The sequence below is a fragment of the Perca fluviatilis genome, chromosome 18 (genome assembly GCF_010015445.1).
Source record: "Perca fluviatilis chromosome 18, GENO_Pfluv_1.0, whole genome shotgun sequence".
In the NCBI taxonomy this organism is placed as follows: Eukaryota; Metazoa; Chordata; class Actinopteri; order Perciformes; family Percidae; genus Perca; species Perca fluviatilis.
The window spans coordinates 30,688,847-30,706,144 of NC_053129.1; the positions used below are offsets into that span (position 1 = coordinate 30,688,847).

Here is a 17,298-nt window from a genome sequence, read left to right on the forward strand (position 1 = left end):
GTCCCTCTTCTTCCCCCCCCCCCTCCCCCCGACGCCCCCCAACCCCCCCCCAAACCACCCGCGCGCGCCCCCCTCTGCCGTCCTCCCCCCCCCCCCCCCCCCCCCCAACTCACCACCAGATGGTGATCGGTTGACAGCTCTGCCCCTCTCTTCACCCGAGTGTCCCAAAACATACCGGCCTCAGATCAGATGAAACGATTATAAAATCGATCATTGACCTTCGGCCAAGGGTGCTCTGGTACCAGGTACACTTATGAGCATCCCTATGTTCGAACATGGTGTTCGTTATAGACAATCCATGACTAGCACAGAAGTCCAACAACAAACAACCACTCTGGTTTAGATCAGGGAGGCCGTTCCTCCCAATCACTCCTCTCCAGGTGTCTCCATCATTGCTTACGTGTGCGTTGAAGTCCCCCAGCAGAACAATGGATTCCCCACTGGCCCCATGCAGGACTCCACTCAAGGTCTCCAAGAAGGCCGAATACTCGAACTCTTGTTTGGTGCATATGCACAAACAACAGTCAGAGTTTTTCCCCCACAACCCCGCAGGCGTAGGGAGGCGACCCTCGTCCACCGGGGTAAACTCCAACGCAGCGCCGTCAGCCCGGGGGCTTGTTAGTATCCCCACACCCGCCCGGCGCCGCACCCTGAGCAACTCCGGAGAAGAAAAGAGTCCAACCCCTATCCAGGGAGTACAGTTCCAGAACCGAGACTGTGCGTAAGGTAAGCCCCACCAGATCTAACCCGGTGGCGCTCCACCTCCCGCACCAGTTCCGGCTCCTTCCCCACAGAGAGGTGACGTTCCACGTCCCCAGAGCCAGCGTCTGCTGCCCGGGTCTGGTCCGTCGAGGCCCCTGACCTTCACTGCCACCCATGTGGCAGCGCACCCGACAGCGGTTCCTCCCACAGGTGGTGGGCCCATGGGCTGGAGAGATGGGAGCCACGTAGCTTGTTCGGGCTGTGCCCGGCCGGGCCTCCGTGGCAAACCCGGCCACCAGGCTCGCCCGACGAGCCCGCCGTCTGGGCCTGGCTCCAGACGGGGGCCCGGGGCTTCCCCTCGGGCAGGGTCACTCCATTTCTACCTTGTTTTTCCATTGGGGTTTTTGAACCATTCTTTGTCTGGCCCCTCACCTGAGACCACTTTGCCTTGGGAGACCCTACCAGGAGCACAAAGCTCCAGACAACACAGCCCTCAGGTTCACAGAGACACACAAACCTCTCCACCACGATAAGGTGATGGTTCACGGAGAAGTAACCAAATTCTATCAGTGGCAAATGTTGAAATGGTTAATATCGAGTACATATATTCAAGAAATCTGAATGAAAATATCTGGAAAGTAGCCCAATCATATTTTCTTGCGTAATTGTGTCATATAAAAATACATTTTACTCACAGGGTGTTGAGTTGGTTTCTGAACATCTGGAACAAAGGTAACATTTCAAAGATTAATCTTCAAAGATAATCATTGTACATTAAACACATCATTGTATTCATACTGAGGCAGCGGAAAACACTTTGGGTCACTTCTCGGACACCTCAAACATTAATCTGGTTTGAGATTTTAAAACAGAAAAAGTGCATATTAATGAAGATTTATGTAAATATACAAGAATATAGCCGGTAGCTAATTATAATAGTCCCTTTGGCAGGTTGATGTTAAAATAACAAGTTTCTACACAATAAATCAATGGGAAAACAGTAAAAGAGGACAATAAACAACAGACAAACTTAGTGTCGTTTTTTTGGGTCAAAATTTAAAATGTTTTGGTTTTCTTTTGCAACGTTTTTGTCGTTTTTTTCCAAGTTGTCAATTTTTCGTTATTTTAGTAGATTTTTTTGAAGTTTTTGTTGTTTTTTCTGTCATTTTTGTCACTTTTCTTTTGATGATCATCACATTTTTCTTCAAATGCTATAAAATTGAATAAGAGTAGTGAACCGATCATTTATTTTACTAATAAACAGCGTTGTAAGAACCATCCACATTATTTCTTTTGACAATTTGGTTGCAAGAAACCCAAATTTCTGATAGAAATTTTTTGAAAACGGGTGAAATTTGACCCGAGGACAACAGGACGGTTAAGTGTTAAGGCCTGGACACACAGAGCCGACGGCCAAACGTCGGCAGAAAAGGCAGCTGGGCTGATCAGTCTCCCCAAATTGGTCAAAAAAGTGCCTCGGAACACACCAAAACGACGAGACGTAATACGTCTCCATGACAGTAGGCGGCGCTAATCTGTATTGTCGCCCACAAATGAAAACCGGCAGCTGATTGGACGAATGCGTCACGTGGGTCTGGTTTCTCCGGAAATTCAAAGCCAGACTCTCATTGCGGCTTGTTCAGAATTCAAATCTCATATTGTACTAAATAGTTCACCGAAACGTGTTTCTGAAAACATTTTAAGTGAGAAGTAGGCCGTGCAGTTGCTGAATCTGTCTTCATTTCACATCGACAAAGGTCAGTTTAAAAGATTTTCGTCTGATTTTGAGAGACTTTAGTCAAGCTGATTCCGCTCCCCGTTTCCAGGTTAGCACTCCACCAGTCAGATGGGTCATTTGAGTCCAACTGCCGACAGTGCCCGCCCCGCTGATTATACATGTCAAATCGGCTAAAATGAAGGACGACGGCCCCTCGGACAGACGACGGCACGGAACACACCGAACAGACTCGAGTCACCGATCTCGCCAGACTGTCCGACGGCCGATTATTGGCTCTATTGTGTCCGGGCCTTTAAGGTTTTAAGGGTGCTAGTGTTATTGCACATCACCCTATTGCACGTTTTGTTCACACAGACGCGTGTGTGCATGTATTATGGCAAAATAATTAGCATACATAGCTGTATGAATGTCGCACTATTGCACATTATTAGCATCCATAGATGTATGTATGTATGCATACAGGGTCACAGGCCAGGTTTAATTACTTGCAAATGACAGTGGCCATGGTTTAAGCACAATTAAACACGCTCAACCCACAGAAAAGGGAATGAAAAGTTATTTTTACATCTGACATTACTGGGCTCAATGTGACCACTTATCATAATACAGATCTTTGATCAACTTTAGCTCAGGGTGCATTGTTGTTCAAATATCATAAAGTGTATCTTATGTGTATCACATTATGTTTCACTGACCCTCTGTCACGTTGGCTCTCTTCCTGTATATGATGAGAACAGCGGCGATGACGACCAGCACTACCAGCGCCCCGACCACACCCCCGATGATGATGTAGATCTGATTAGGATCTGTGGTCAGAGGATGGTTTACCAAAGAAAAGACAAAGAAACGTAAGTCATAACTAAATATGCAACTCACACGTTTGACAATGTGACCTCTCTTCTTAAAACACAGACTCATTTCCTGATGACAAGCAATTTACAGGATTTACATGTAAATAATCAGATAGAGTTTTGGGTCAAATTCTTTTATTTTTTTTCTGATTCCTACCGTTGAAGTCAGGTGTGTAGTCAGCCTCTATCTTTACATTCTTCTCCTCAACAAACTGGCAGGTGTACTTCCTTTATCGTGCGGCCCTTACTCACAGTCAGAAAGGAGACACAGTCCGTCTGTTGGAGGACACGGTACCCATCACCTTCACCAAGCAGCTCAGCTCCTGTCTCATCCACCCAGCGGATGCTGTTCTCTAGACAAGGACGGTCGCTTATTCTAAACAGAGAACACTCTAATGTGACTTGACCTTCCTCCTCTTTGGATCGAGCGTCTGGTGGGAGACTGGAGAGAAAACAAGTGATGGTAAATGGATTGCATTTATTTATATTGGCGTTTTTCTAGTCTTAAACACTCAAAGCACTTCTACACACTACAGTCCCCATTCACACATAGCTCCTGAGCCACAGCCTCCCCTGATAACTGCTGACTCAGCATAAACATGTTTCCTCTTACAGTCAGCGACTTTACTACAAGATCTGGACCAGTTTCTTTTCTATGTTTCTATTCCTTGTTTTACTGAGTTAAACAAAGTGTGAAGGTGGACTGAACCAAATGGAATCAAAGCCTTTCAGTGATATTTCAACAAGTGACAGGAAAAGGGTGTTCAGCTGGAATGAGGCTGAGCTCGGCACACATTTTGTCCCCAAAAAAGCATGTCCCAAAAGTAGAATTTCCTTTTGAGATTTTTATGGAAATGATACTCACTTGTCAGAACACTTAGATATGTATATACATCTGTACTAGTGTCTCTCCCCTGCCGACAGGTGTATAGACCAGCATCCTCAGCAGTGATGTTGTTAATGACCAAAGAGCAGTCAGTGTTCACACTCAGCCTGGCAGCTCGGGCTGAGATCTCTCTAACTTTTCCATTCCTGACCTCAATGAGAGTCTGAACTCGATCTCTGTTGTAAAGCCATGTAACCATGGAGCATGTTGGGGGGGAGGATGATTCAGTGGTACAGGACAGAATGGCTTCTTCTCCAAGTCTCTTATAGAGAAAGAATTCTCTTCCACTGATGCCTGATGGACAGAAAAGAACACACGTGTAAGATTTGACACATACGAGTATCTGCACAGAGACAGTCTTTTTCAGACAGACTTTTTCATTTATGTCTCAGTTAATTATTGAATCATAGGCTCTTTGGGAAATATATACAACTTAATTATCCTGTTAAAACCATAAGAAAAACACCAACAATAAGCAGAGGTTGAGATCAAATTAAATCTGCACAGCTGATGTTATTGTATTTGTGTCTTGTGTTCCTCTGTGCACTAACTGCATCAATTCATAATGTAAATACATAAATATTCATAACACTTGGGTAAAAAACATGAATATTCATATCACATTGGTGGAGTTTAAAGAAACCACAAAGAGAGCAGATAGTGGACAAGCTTTGATCATTACTTTATAACTACTGTTAACTTTTCCGTCCTTGACATCTACACACACTGAACACAATATACATTTCACAATCTATCTAAAAAAATAAACTCACAACTCATAATTTCAATCCTGTTTTTTACTTACACTAAAGCAGGAACATAGCGGCTTGTTCCTGGTAGCAGTTTGTCACACTGGCCTTTATTTAACAGTAATAAAAGCCGTGTTAAATTATGATTAACATTTAAATAAGAAAACAGAGGTTTACCTTGAAAGTGAAGCACTAAAATAAGGATTAATTCCAGTAGACGTTTGGCGTCCATTCTCTGTCAGCAGACAAGACGTTGTGTGAGACTGTTCTCCTCTGCTGCTGATCTGTATGCAATCTGTTTCCTCTTTTTGGTCAACTTGAGCTAATTTAGAAAGAAATGAGTTGAGAAATACCACCACCCACCAACCAGCCTGTTGTAAGCCCCAGAGAGTTAAAATTGCATTACTTCAGTGTGCATATTAAACAGAAATTGCACAACATTACAGAGAAATTAAATGTTAAGCCTTTTATGGTGGGGTGATTGTGCATTTTAGTATCATCTAAAGGCTCTATTAGTTTTCTATTAGCCTGAAATGTAAAAAAAAACATTATAAATCTATCATGGTTTATATAACACTAGCAGTGTTTCCACTGAAATAAAACTCTAACTTGTATTTCTGTTGATCGATGCATTTCCTCAGAGTACCGAGTAATGGAAAATGTTATTAACATGTAATTTCCATTCAGTCATTTCAGCGGTGATCAAAAGAGGAGGTAACATACAACAACAGCATTACAATGATAACTCCTCCTCTCATTTCTCAGTTTGTACATCCTCGCCTCCTCTCCTCGCGTCTTAGCCCCCCCTCCCAGCTGACATTTATTTTGAGCGGAGGAGGCGAGGAAGCGACGCGAGGATACAGGAACAGGCGAAGAGGCAACAGGCCTTCAGCAAAGTCAGACATCCCTGTTTCAGAGCCGCCATTACTAAGTGACATCAAGCAGTGTTGGAATGTGACGAAGTACAAATACTTTGCTACTGTACTTAAGTAGAATTATCACGTATCTGTACTTTACTTCATTATTTATATTTCCGGAAAATTGTATACTTTTACTCCTCTACATTTCCCCTCAGCATCTTGTTACTCGTTACTACAAAATAAAATCAGAATAAATTTGTTACACTGGAAATAAGCAGGTTTGGGGAATCGTTGCTCCTAAATTGCCAAGATAATGCACTCTCCATTCCAGTTGGTGACCTAATGTCTGTTTGTTGCCCAGCGGCAAAAAAAAACAACCATAGGGCAAAACTAAAGAAGAAGAAGAAGAAGAGGAGGAAGCAGAATGACTGTGTTAGTGTCATGGAAGCACCTGGTGCAGGCTCTGCCGCCACGGTAACATGACCACCTCGACGACAGCGGTGATGAAGATAACGTTACACACCTTTGGCCATAAAGTTCATAATCAAAGATATTTTTTTTTACTTTTACTTTTGATACTTAAGTACAGTTAATATCAGATACTTTAAGACTTTTACTCAAGTAATATTCTAAAAGGTGACTTTAACTTCTACCAAAGTAATTTTCTGGTAACATACTTGTACTTTTACTCAAGTATTGCTTTCAAGTACTTTATACAAGACTGACATCAAGTAAATATGACGTTGTGGCACAGCTGATAGTTTCTATGTTCCAGCTGTGTGTCACGCCTCTTCACACAGGTGCTGAAAATACTTCTGCAAAGGATACAGCTGTGTAAGGGCGTGGGATAATAACTCCCCCACCAACATTTGAGCGTCAGACACTTAACTTCCTGAATTCTGGTGTTTTTTTATTGTGCAACAATTTGTGTAGCAGAAGTAGACTTTATTTTTCTGTTATGGTTTTCCGTCAGATCGTTTACAGATGTCAACATTTCCGACCGCACTTGAATGCAGCTTCATTTCACGGAGGAAGACATGAAAGAGAGAAAAGACGTCGCCTCCGAGGTTAAGATGGTATGTTCCACTAGAGGGGCGTCTGAGATTGTTGGGAAACATACATTTACAGGTAAGAAGGATGTATACACGTTTTGAGCAACATGAACGGTTATTTTTTACCTCTTTTGGGGAATGGGTTGCAGGGGCGGGGCTAGAACGGGGACAGGGGGTGGCACCTACCCCCCCTGAAATATTGCAATATTGCACACCGTTGAACACCGTTTCAAAGCGTTGTAAACCATTCCGAGGGAACATGTCGTTCAACCAGGAAACCGCAACTGAGTGATTATGCGTCAGGGTGGGGCAGACCCTCACAAAGGCGGGAAAACACACAAGGCAGGAAGTCCAACAAGACATGAATTTATATGAGAAAAAATGTAAAATGAACGATTGATAAAAGAACGTGTTTAGTCCAACAGAAATCAACGGCAGAAAGACAGAAAGAAAAGAGACGTGCACCTCAAGGTTATTAATAATAATAATAATAATAATAATAATACATTTTATTTAAAGGCACCTTTCTCAGCACTCAATGACACCATAAAGGGATACACAAGACATTTAAAAGCAGCAAAAAAAAAATTATATAATTATATAAATTATATAAATAATATAATATAATATATTATATAAATTAAAATTAAAACAACAGACAGGTGTATGGAGGAAGAGGATCTGAGGGAGCGGGAGGGAGTTGGAACCTGGAGGAGATCAGACAAATATTGGGGGGGGGGGCGAGGTTGTGGATGGTTTTGAATGTAAACAGGAGGACTTTGAATTAGATACAGAACTGGACCGGGAGCCAGTGGAGCTGTTGGAGGACAGGAGTGATGTGGTGGATGGAGGGGGCTCGGGTTATGATGCGGGCAGCTGAATTCTGTACCAGATAAGATGGTATGTTCCACTAGAGGGGGGTCTGAATTTGTTGGGAATTCATACATTTACATAGCCTGGATGCCAGCCGAACTTAGCCCCGCCCACAAAATTCGAGGTCGGGAAGTTCGGTCTGGAGTCACTCCGTTGAGAAATTATTGCCCGAACAGGATCTGTTCGGACCAATCAGATTGTCGGAAAGATGATCAACAATAACAGAATCAACCACGTCAGCAAAGAACGCTTGGGTTGGATTTGTTGAGATGTGTAGATTCCACCATCGCGTCTGTTACAGAAGATATCGACAGCGCATTCATTTTAAAATCCTCAGTGGAGGAGCCTCAACAACTGCCCGAAAGCATGGTAGCGTTATATGGTGGAGCGAGATAGAGAGAGACTGAAGAGAGAGAGCGTTATATGGTGGAGAGACATAGAGAGAGACTGAAGAGAGGGAGCGTTATATGGTGGAGAGACATAGAGAGAGACTGAAGAGAGGGAGCGCCCAGCGGCGCTAGAACAAAGCCGTGAATCAGAGAAATAAAACGTGTTTTCGCCGATTCATCTCTAGAAATGCGACTGTAGCAAGCATGTCACCATCACTAACGTTACCCACATTTATATTTACACGCAACAAATGATATATCCAGCTTCAAAAAGGTCTAAAAGTCGGAAGTTAGAACGAATGCATTGTGCAAAGAGTGGTTGCTATGGAGACGATACACAGTGTTGAGTTCTGTTAACAGCTGAGTTGAGTTCCGTTGCTCTGATTGGTTGTAGGTCTATCCAATGAATGCAGAGGCATTTTTTTTCCTGGTTCGGTTGGAACACGCCCCATAATCACAGCCCAATGGAGCGGTTTCAGACTCATATTCTGACTAGAATCTGAGTATGACCACGTCAGGCTAACATTTACAGGTAAGAAGGATATAGACGGTTATTTTTTACATCTTTTGGGTTGCAGGGGCGAGGCTAGAAGGGGAGCAAGGGGTGGCACATGCCCCCCCTGAAATATTATGATCCCCCCCCAAATCCATTGGGCTAGAGTGCAATCTGACTATTGTGATTTCCATTGGATCAGAGTACAGTCACTTGGTTTCCTGTTTTGCTAATCTTCCCAGCCCTTGTCACATGAACAATTAATGTTTCTGTTAAGCTTGGTGGGGACTCAGGCGCAGAGACGGACACACGGACAAAGAGGGTGATTAAAGATGTTGTTTATTCTGCGTGTTTTGGCAGAGAGAAAACAGTTCAGGGTGGAGCAGCTTCAGACCGGGATAGGAGCTGAGTGGGGTGGAGAGCCAGTAGCACTGAGAGCTGGATGACGAGGATATCAGACAACAGATGAGCAGGTTGCGGCGTGGAAGTGGCAGGCAGGCAGGCAGCAGGAACAGACGGGATCTGATTGAAGGAGAGACAGGTTACAAACGTGGCAGAGACAACTACAATGTAGAGAGGGTAACAACTGAACTGAGATCGCAGTACGGAGCCAAGTTACCACAGGTGGTGTAGGAACGAACTGGCGCTGGAGAGGTGGCCAGCCCGGGTAGATAACTGCTGGTTGATTGGTGACAATGAGCTGCAGCTGGAGGTAATGGCCACGCCCCCTGACCTAGATCCTCTGACTGGGCTGCACAGCAGGAGGAGACAGACACAGACAACACACACAGGGAAAAAGGGAAAAGGAAAACAAATGGGGACAGGAACAACAGTGCCGGACCGTAACAGTTTCCATGACTACCATCCAAAATTCTGATACCACAGAACTAGCACTGGAATTATTTAAAGGCAGACTGAGCCTGTAGAAAATGTGTATTGTATTCCGATATACAATCTTTTCAAATTGGAAACAAGTGAAATAATGATTTTTCTTTTATTTAGCTGAATTACATTGTTATATTCTATCCAAATTTTCTAAGCAGATTTTTAATGCTGTATAAAAAGCAGGTTGTCAGACAATTATTCAAAATCATTTAAAGCGCAGTTAATCAATTTATTTGGTTTCTTCAAGACAGAAATACAACTCTAACAAGCGGAAAAATACATCTGACATATTATCAAAGTATATATATATATATATGTATATGCAAATATTGCCTTCTGTATTACACATCCAATAGACCTTCATTCAAGTTGTGTCCACATGATGTCATTTAGCTGACACTTTTATCCAGAGTGATTTCCAATTAAATGCTTTCAACCCTGAAGGTACAAACTCCAGACAACAAGTATTGCAAGTACATTAGCTTTAGAAATAAGTGAAACTACAAAGAGACATTTTTTACACATCCGAGGTGTAGTCTGAAGAGATGATGTTTTAGCCTTCGGCGGAAGATGCTTTCAGCCGTCCTGATGTCAATGGCGAGCTTGTTCCACCATTCAGGAGCCAGGACAGCAAACAGTCGGGATTTTGTTGAGTGATTAGTTGTCCCTCGCTGTGAGGGGGGGCAGCAAGCAGGTTGGCTTATTGTACTTTTTACTCCACTACATTCATCTGACAGCTTTAGTCACTCTACAAATTGAGAAACAATATATGGACCTACAAGTCCAGCTAAAATGATTAGCAGATTAAACACTTTCAGTTGATTGACAAAACTGTTTGAATCATTTCCAATTTCTAAAATGGGAGGATTTTTCTGCATTAAGTACTTTTACTTTTAATACTTTAAGTACACTTTTTAAGATTATACTTACATATGTTTACTTTGGTAACATTTTCAATGCAGGACAGTTACTTGTAACAGAGTATTCTTACAGTGTGGTATTAGTACTTTACTTAAGTTAATGATCTGAATACTTCTTCCACCACAGGATATATTTGCAGTACTTGAGGCCTATGAAGAGTAAGCTATGCATCCTAAATACAGTATAAACCAATCATTTACACTGAAAGCTTTGATCACATGTGTCCAATGACTGATGGTATTTGACTTTCTGATGATCTGAAGTTGTCGATCACTGCGGTCGAGCAGCATCATTCACCTGTGAAATACAACACCACACATGAGATCCTGAAAAACTGTTTCAAGGGACCGAACCGGAGAGACTGCAGCCTCTGAGTCACAGTAGTAACAACAGACTCACATAAAAAAGTACAGTTTCTAACTCACATTGTTGTCATTTTCAAGTGGTTTTGTGTTCCCTGGGAAAAGAATAATAAAAAAGTAGCATTAAGAATCTGAATGTTTGACTTTATATTAACACTTCTACTGAATTATGATCTGAATTTTTTCTCACTTTTGTTTCTGATGACAAGAACAGTGATGACAACCATGAGGATCAGTCCGGCAACACGCACAGCCAACATGACGTAGCTCAGAGGAGACACACCTGTGGGATCTGTTCAACACACATCAGTTCATAAATAAGAACGATAGTTTAAGGTGCAGTAAGTGATGCTGCGCAAAGATTGATGATACTTGAACTCAACTGCCAAACTGTTGCCAATTGGTTGGAACAGTGTTTTGTGGCTCGTGCACTCCTTTCTGTTTGTTTTCCATTTACACAGCCAGGGCTGTGTATTAGTTTATCAGTGTTTTAAGCCCCCAACATCTCCTTCAAGGCAGCGCTGCCTGGAAGGCACTAGGATTAGGCAATGGTTATGGTTATGGTTATGGTTATGGTTATGGTTATGGTTATGGTTAGGGTTAGGTGTCTTGAAGTCAACAGTTGCACCCTTGCCTGGAAGGAGACGTTGAGGGCTTTAAACACCACCGGGCTGTGTATTAACACCAGTTTTCTTTTATCAGAGTACTCAGAAAATAGAGACCTAGGTGACCGTGGAGAGATATTCACAGAATTTGACAAAAAGTGTTTTGGATTAACATCACCTACTATACCTTTAATCCAAGGACATGAAAACCACAATGTTAGAATCTTTTAAAAGTGACATTTTGTCTCTGAAGCTTTGTATCTGGTCGGCTGCATATTCTCTTCCCTGGGTTAGATGTTTCTGTCTGATTATGTGTTATCTCTCCTGGAAGGTCAAGTGTGTAAATTTAGATTTTTATTCTGATTCCTACCGTTGAAGTCAGGTGGGTAGTCAGCCTCTATCTTTACATTCTTCTCCTCAACAACCTGGCAGGTGTACTTCCTGTTGTGGCCACTCTGACGCTTCACAGTCAGACGAGAGACACAGTCCGTCTGTTGGAGGACACGGTACCCATCACCTTCACCAAGCAGCTCAGCTCCTGTCTCATCCACCCAGCGGATGCTGTTCTCTAGACAAGGTTGGTCTCTTATTCTAAACAGAGAGCACTCTAATGTGACTTGACCGTCCCTCTTTGGATCAGCGTCTGGTGGAGATGGAGAGACTGAGAGAAAACAAGTGATGGTAAATGGATTGCATTTATTTATATTGCCTTTTCTAGTCTTAAACACTCAAAGCACTTTACACACTACAGTCCCCATTCACACATAGCTCCTGAGCCACAGCCTCCCCTGATAACTGCTGACTCAGCATAAACATGTTTCATCTTACAGTCAGCAGCGACTTACCTACAAGATCTGGACCAGTTTCTTTTCTATGTTTCTATTCCTTGTTTTACTGAGTTAAACCAAGTGTGAAGGTGGACTGAACCAAATGGACTCAAACCCTTTCAGTGATATTTCAACAAGTGACAGGAAAAGGGTGTTCAGCTGGAATGAGGCTGAGCTCGGCACACATTTTGTCCCCCAAAAAGCATCTCCCCAAAAGTAGAATTTCCTTTTGGAGTTTTTTGGAAATGATACTCACTTGTCAGAACACTTAGAAATGTATATACATCTGTATTAGTGTCTCTCCCCCTGCCGACAGGTGTATATGACCAGCATCCTCAGCAGTGATGTTGTTAATGACCAAAGAGCAGTCAGTGTTCACACTCAGCCTGGCAGCTCGGGCTGAGATCTGTGTAACATTTCCATTCCAGACCTCAATGAGAGTCTCGATCTCTGTTGTAAAGCCATGTAACCATGGAGCATGTTGGGGGGAGGATGATTCAGTGGTACAGGGCAGAACGGCTTCTTGTCCAGGTCTCTTATAGAGAAAGAACCTTCCACTGATGCCTGATGGACAGAAAAGGAAAAAAATAATGGTTAGTGACAATTTATACATTACATTTTCTGAATACAGTAAATGTTTTGATGATTTTCTGACTTCCCCACTCTGTCTCTGTCTTTCAGTCCCAAACTCACTGCTTCCTAACAGAGTCTTAAATCTTTGAAAACAGGTAACACATATGTTTAGAAAAGGCACAGCAACTTCCTAAATCAACTGGGAATTGTAGCTTTTAGCAGCAGAAGAAAATAGTGCATGTTGGGCTATTTTTTCAGCTGCACTGTCCAATGCAAAGCCAACGACTGTTTTGGCGGACAGGAAAGGGTTGCTATGGTTGCAGTGTAAGATGTTGTTAATTTAAGTACTGCTATATGATACATTATGTTATTTCAAAAAGCCTTTTGTTTTGTTATGTTATTGACAGACATCATCAATTTAACATTCAGAGATAAAAGAACCCCCAAAGATATTTTTGTTTCCTGTGCTGGTTTAATTGTTTCAGGCTGTACTGATGATAAAGAAAGTTTACATTTTGTACAAAGATAAACACATAAATAATGAAAATCAGAGCAATTACCTTCAAACTGAAGCACAAAATGAGGATTAATTCCAGTCGAGCCATTCTCTGTGTGTTCTCTGGAGACAGCCGATGATCTCTGAGACTTTTTGTCCGGCCGATGCAGCTGATGATGAAACTTCCTCTTTGAGTTTCTGAGTAAAAACATCATTTGAAATGGCATCAGTCACCACAGCCTCTCAAAATTAACTAAATAATATGTGGGAGGTCATAGGTGTCAGAATGTGTACATCCTTTAAGCAACACTCCACACAGCATAGGGATTTTTTTTGAAGAAGTTGTGGGTTGATCAATCATTAATCATTACCCCCCCTGCATCTTGGCGCATGATTTAGATAGATACATAGATAGATAGATAGATAGATAGATAGATAGATAGATAGATAGATAGATAGATAGATAGATAGATAGATAGATAGATAGATACATAGATACATAGATAGATAGATACTTTATTCATCCCGAGGGAAATTAGAGGCATCCAGTAGCTTAGACAACCATAACACAACAAACACACATACACACATATATCTCACATACATAAAAATCAATTACAGAAATGTAAAGTGTTATAAAAAGTTATAAAAATCCCTCACATAAATTTAAAGAGTTAAAGGTGCCATGGTAGACTGTGTGCAATGGTGGTAGTGCAATAGTGAACAGTGCAGGGATTGAACAGTGCAATAACTTATTATTAAATATTAACTATGACTATGAAAAGACAATAATTTAAACATAATAGAATTAGAATTGCTTGATAAATATGTAATTATATATATATATATATATATATATATATATATGAACGTTAGTCAGTTATAGTAATTATGCATACTCTACCACATTTGTTATGATTTCAGGTCAGATCTGAGTAACCTGGAGTCATTTCATTTTACTAAACACACATGTAGCAGATTTTACACCCATCAACACTGTAGCTTGAAAAGCTTGCATCTCCAAGATGTTAAAGTTTGAAGAACATGGTTGCTTCAGCTGTACAACAAAAGTAAATGTAATGGATCTCAATACTTCTTCCACCACTGGTTATACTTTACATTACTTGAAGCCTTTAAAGAGCAAGCTATTTGCATCCTAAATATAAACCAATCATTTCCACTGAAAGCTTTGATCACATGTGTCCAATGACTGATGGTATTTGACTTTCTGATGATCTGAAGTTGTCGATCACTGCGGTCGAGCAGCAGCAGGACGTGTTTCCACGTTTTCATACTGGACGTCGGCCTATCATTCACCTGTGAAATACAACACCACACATGAGATCCTGAAAAACTGTTTCAAGGGACGAACCGAGAGACTGCAGCCTCTGAGTCACAGTAGTAACAACAGACTCACATAAAAAACTGTTAACTCACATTATTGTCATTTTCAAGTGGTTTTGTGTTCCCTGGGAAAAGAATAATAAAAAGTAACATTAAGATTCTGAATTTATGACTTTATATTAACACTTCTACTAAATTATGATCAGAATTTTTTCTCACTTTTGTTTCTGATGACAAGAACGGTGATGCCAACCATGAGGATCAGTCCGGCAACACGCACAGTCCACATGACGTAGCTCAGAGGAGACACACCTGTGGGATCTGTTCAACACACATCAGTTCATAAATAAGAACTAGCAATAGTTTACGGTGCAGTAAGTGATGCTGTGCAAACATTTTTGATATTTGAACTCAACTGCCAAACAAATACAAATAGGCAACAACCCCCACACCCTCTACAGAAGCTCCCCAGATTCATCGGACATATAACTACTGGCTGGCCGGCACATTCATTTGCTGCCTCCCCCTCTCCCCCTACCATCAACTGTCGCCGCCTGTTGCCAATTGGCTGGAATACCGCTTTGTGGCTTGTGCACTCCTTTCTGTTTGTTTTCCATTTATTAACAGATTAACAGCGGGGGGTCCAGAGTACTCAGAAAATAGAGACCTAGGTGAGAAGATATTCACCGAATTTGAAAAAAGTGTATTGGATTAGCATCACCTACTATACCTTTAATCCAAGGACATGAAAACCACAATGTTAGAATCTTTAAACGCGTGACACTTTGTTTCCGAAGCTTTGTATCTGGTCGGGCTGCATATTCTCTTCCCTGGGTTAGATGTTTCTGTCTGATTATGTGTTATCTCTCCTGTAAGGTCAGGTGTTTAAATTTTGATTTTTTCTGATTCCTACCGTTGAAGTCAGGTGTGTAGTCAGCCTCTATCTTTACATTATTCTGCTTATCAACAAATTGGCAGGTGTACTTCCTGTTGTGGCCACTCTGACGCTTCACAGTCAGAAAGGAGACACAGTCCGTCTGTTGGAGGACACGGTACCCATCACCTTCACCAAGCAGCTCAGCTCCTGTCTCATCCACCCAGCGGATGCTGTTCTCTAACCAAGGAGGGTCGCTTATTCTAATCAGAGAGCACTCTAATGTGACTTGACCGTCCCTCTTTGGATCAGCGTCTGGTGGAGATGGAGAGACTGAGAGAAAACAAGTGATGGTAAATGGATTGCGTTTATTTATATTGCGCTTTTCTAGTCTTAAACACTCAAAACACTTTACACACTACAGTCCCCATTCACACATAGCTCCTGAGCCACAGCCCCCCCTGATAACTGCTGACTCAGCATAAACATGTTAGATTTTTTTCTTTTCTATGTTTCTATTCCTTGTTTTACTGAGTTAAACAAAGTGTGAAGGTGGACTGAACCAAATGGACTCAAACCCTTTCAGTGGCATTTCAACAAGTGACAGGAAAAGGGTGTTCAGCTGGAATGAGGCTGAGCTCGGCACACATTTTGTCCCCAAAAAAGCATGTCCCAAAAGTAGAATTTCCTTTTGAGTTTTTTATGGAAATGATACTCACTTGTCATAACACTTAGATATGTAACTTTATCTGTATTAGTGTCTCCCCCCTGCCGACAGGTGTATCGACCAGCATCCTCAGCAGTGATGTTGTTAATGACCAAAGAGCAATCAGTGTTCACCATCAGCCTGGCAGCTTGGGCTGAGATCTCTGTAACATTTCCATTCCTGACCTCAGTGAGAGTCTCAGTCAGATCTCTGTTGTAAAGCCATTCAACGATGGAGCATGTTGGGGGGGAGGATGATTCAGTGGTAGGCCTACAGGACATAACTGCTTCTTGTCCAGGTCTCTTATAGAGAAAGAACCTTCCACTGATGCCTGATGGACAGAAAAGTATTTTTTTTTTTGTTAGTGACAATTTATACATTCAATTATCTGAATACAGTACATATTTGAATGATTTTTCTGACTTCCCCACTCTGTCTCTGTCTCTCAGGCCCAAACTCACTGCTTCCTAACGGAGTCTTAAATCTTTGATAACAGGTAACACATATGTTTTGAAAAGGCACAGCAACTTCCTAAGTCGCCTGGGATTTATAGTTTTTAGCAAGCAGAAGAAAATAGTGCATGTTGGGCTATTTTTTCAGCTGCACTGTCTAATGCAAAGCCAACAACTGTTTTAAGACGCTATGGTTGCAGTGTAGAAGATGTTGTTATTTCAGTACTGCTATACGATACATTATGTTATTTCAAAAAAGCCTATTGTTTTAAACACATAAATAATGAAATAATGAAATAAAATCAGAGCAATCACCTTCAAACTGAAGCACAAAAATGAGGATTAATTCCAGTCGAGCCATTCTCTGTGTGTTCTCTGGAGACAGCCGATGATCTCTGAGACTTTTTGTGTCTGGCCGGTGCAGCTGATGATAAAACTTCCTCTTTGAGTTTCTGAGTAAAAACATCATTTGAAATGGCATTAGTCACCACAGCCTCTCAAAATTAACTAAATAATATATGGGAGGTTATAGATGTCAGAATGTGCGCATCCTTTAACCCTTGTTGTTATTCCAGCTTGAGGCGTGTCTGTCGGAGAACTGAGCGTTTATGGAAAGCGACTCAGCTCCAAGTCCATCGCCTGCATCTTAAAGGGCTCTTA

At 41.8% G+C, this 17,298-nt stretch overlaps 1 long non-coding RNA gene across 1 annotated transcript; it reads right to left on the bottom strand.

Moving 5' to 3' along the window:
* Nucleotides 1–8,916: 8,916 nt before the first annotated feature.
* Nucleotides 8,917–9,400, bottom strand: LOC120546918. Its single transcript, XR_005636990.1, has 2 exons — nucleotides 9,213–9,400; nucleotides 8,917–9,115 (listed from the first exon to the last, which is right to left on the bottom strand). It is a non-coding gene; the product is annotated as an uncharacterized LOC120546918 (long non-coding RNA).
* Between the last annotated feature and the right edge of the window lie 7,898 nt (nucleotides 9,401–17,298).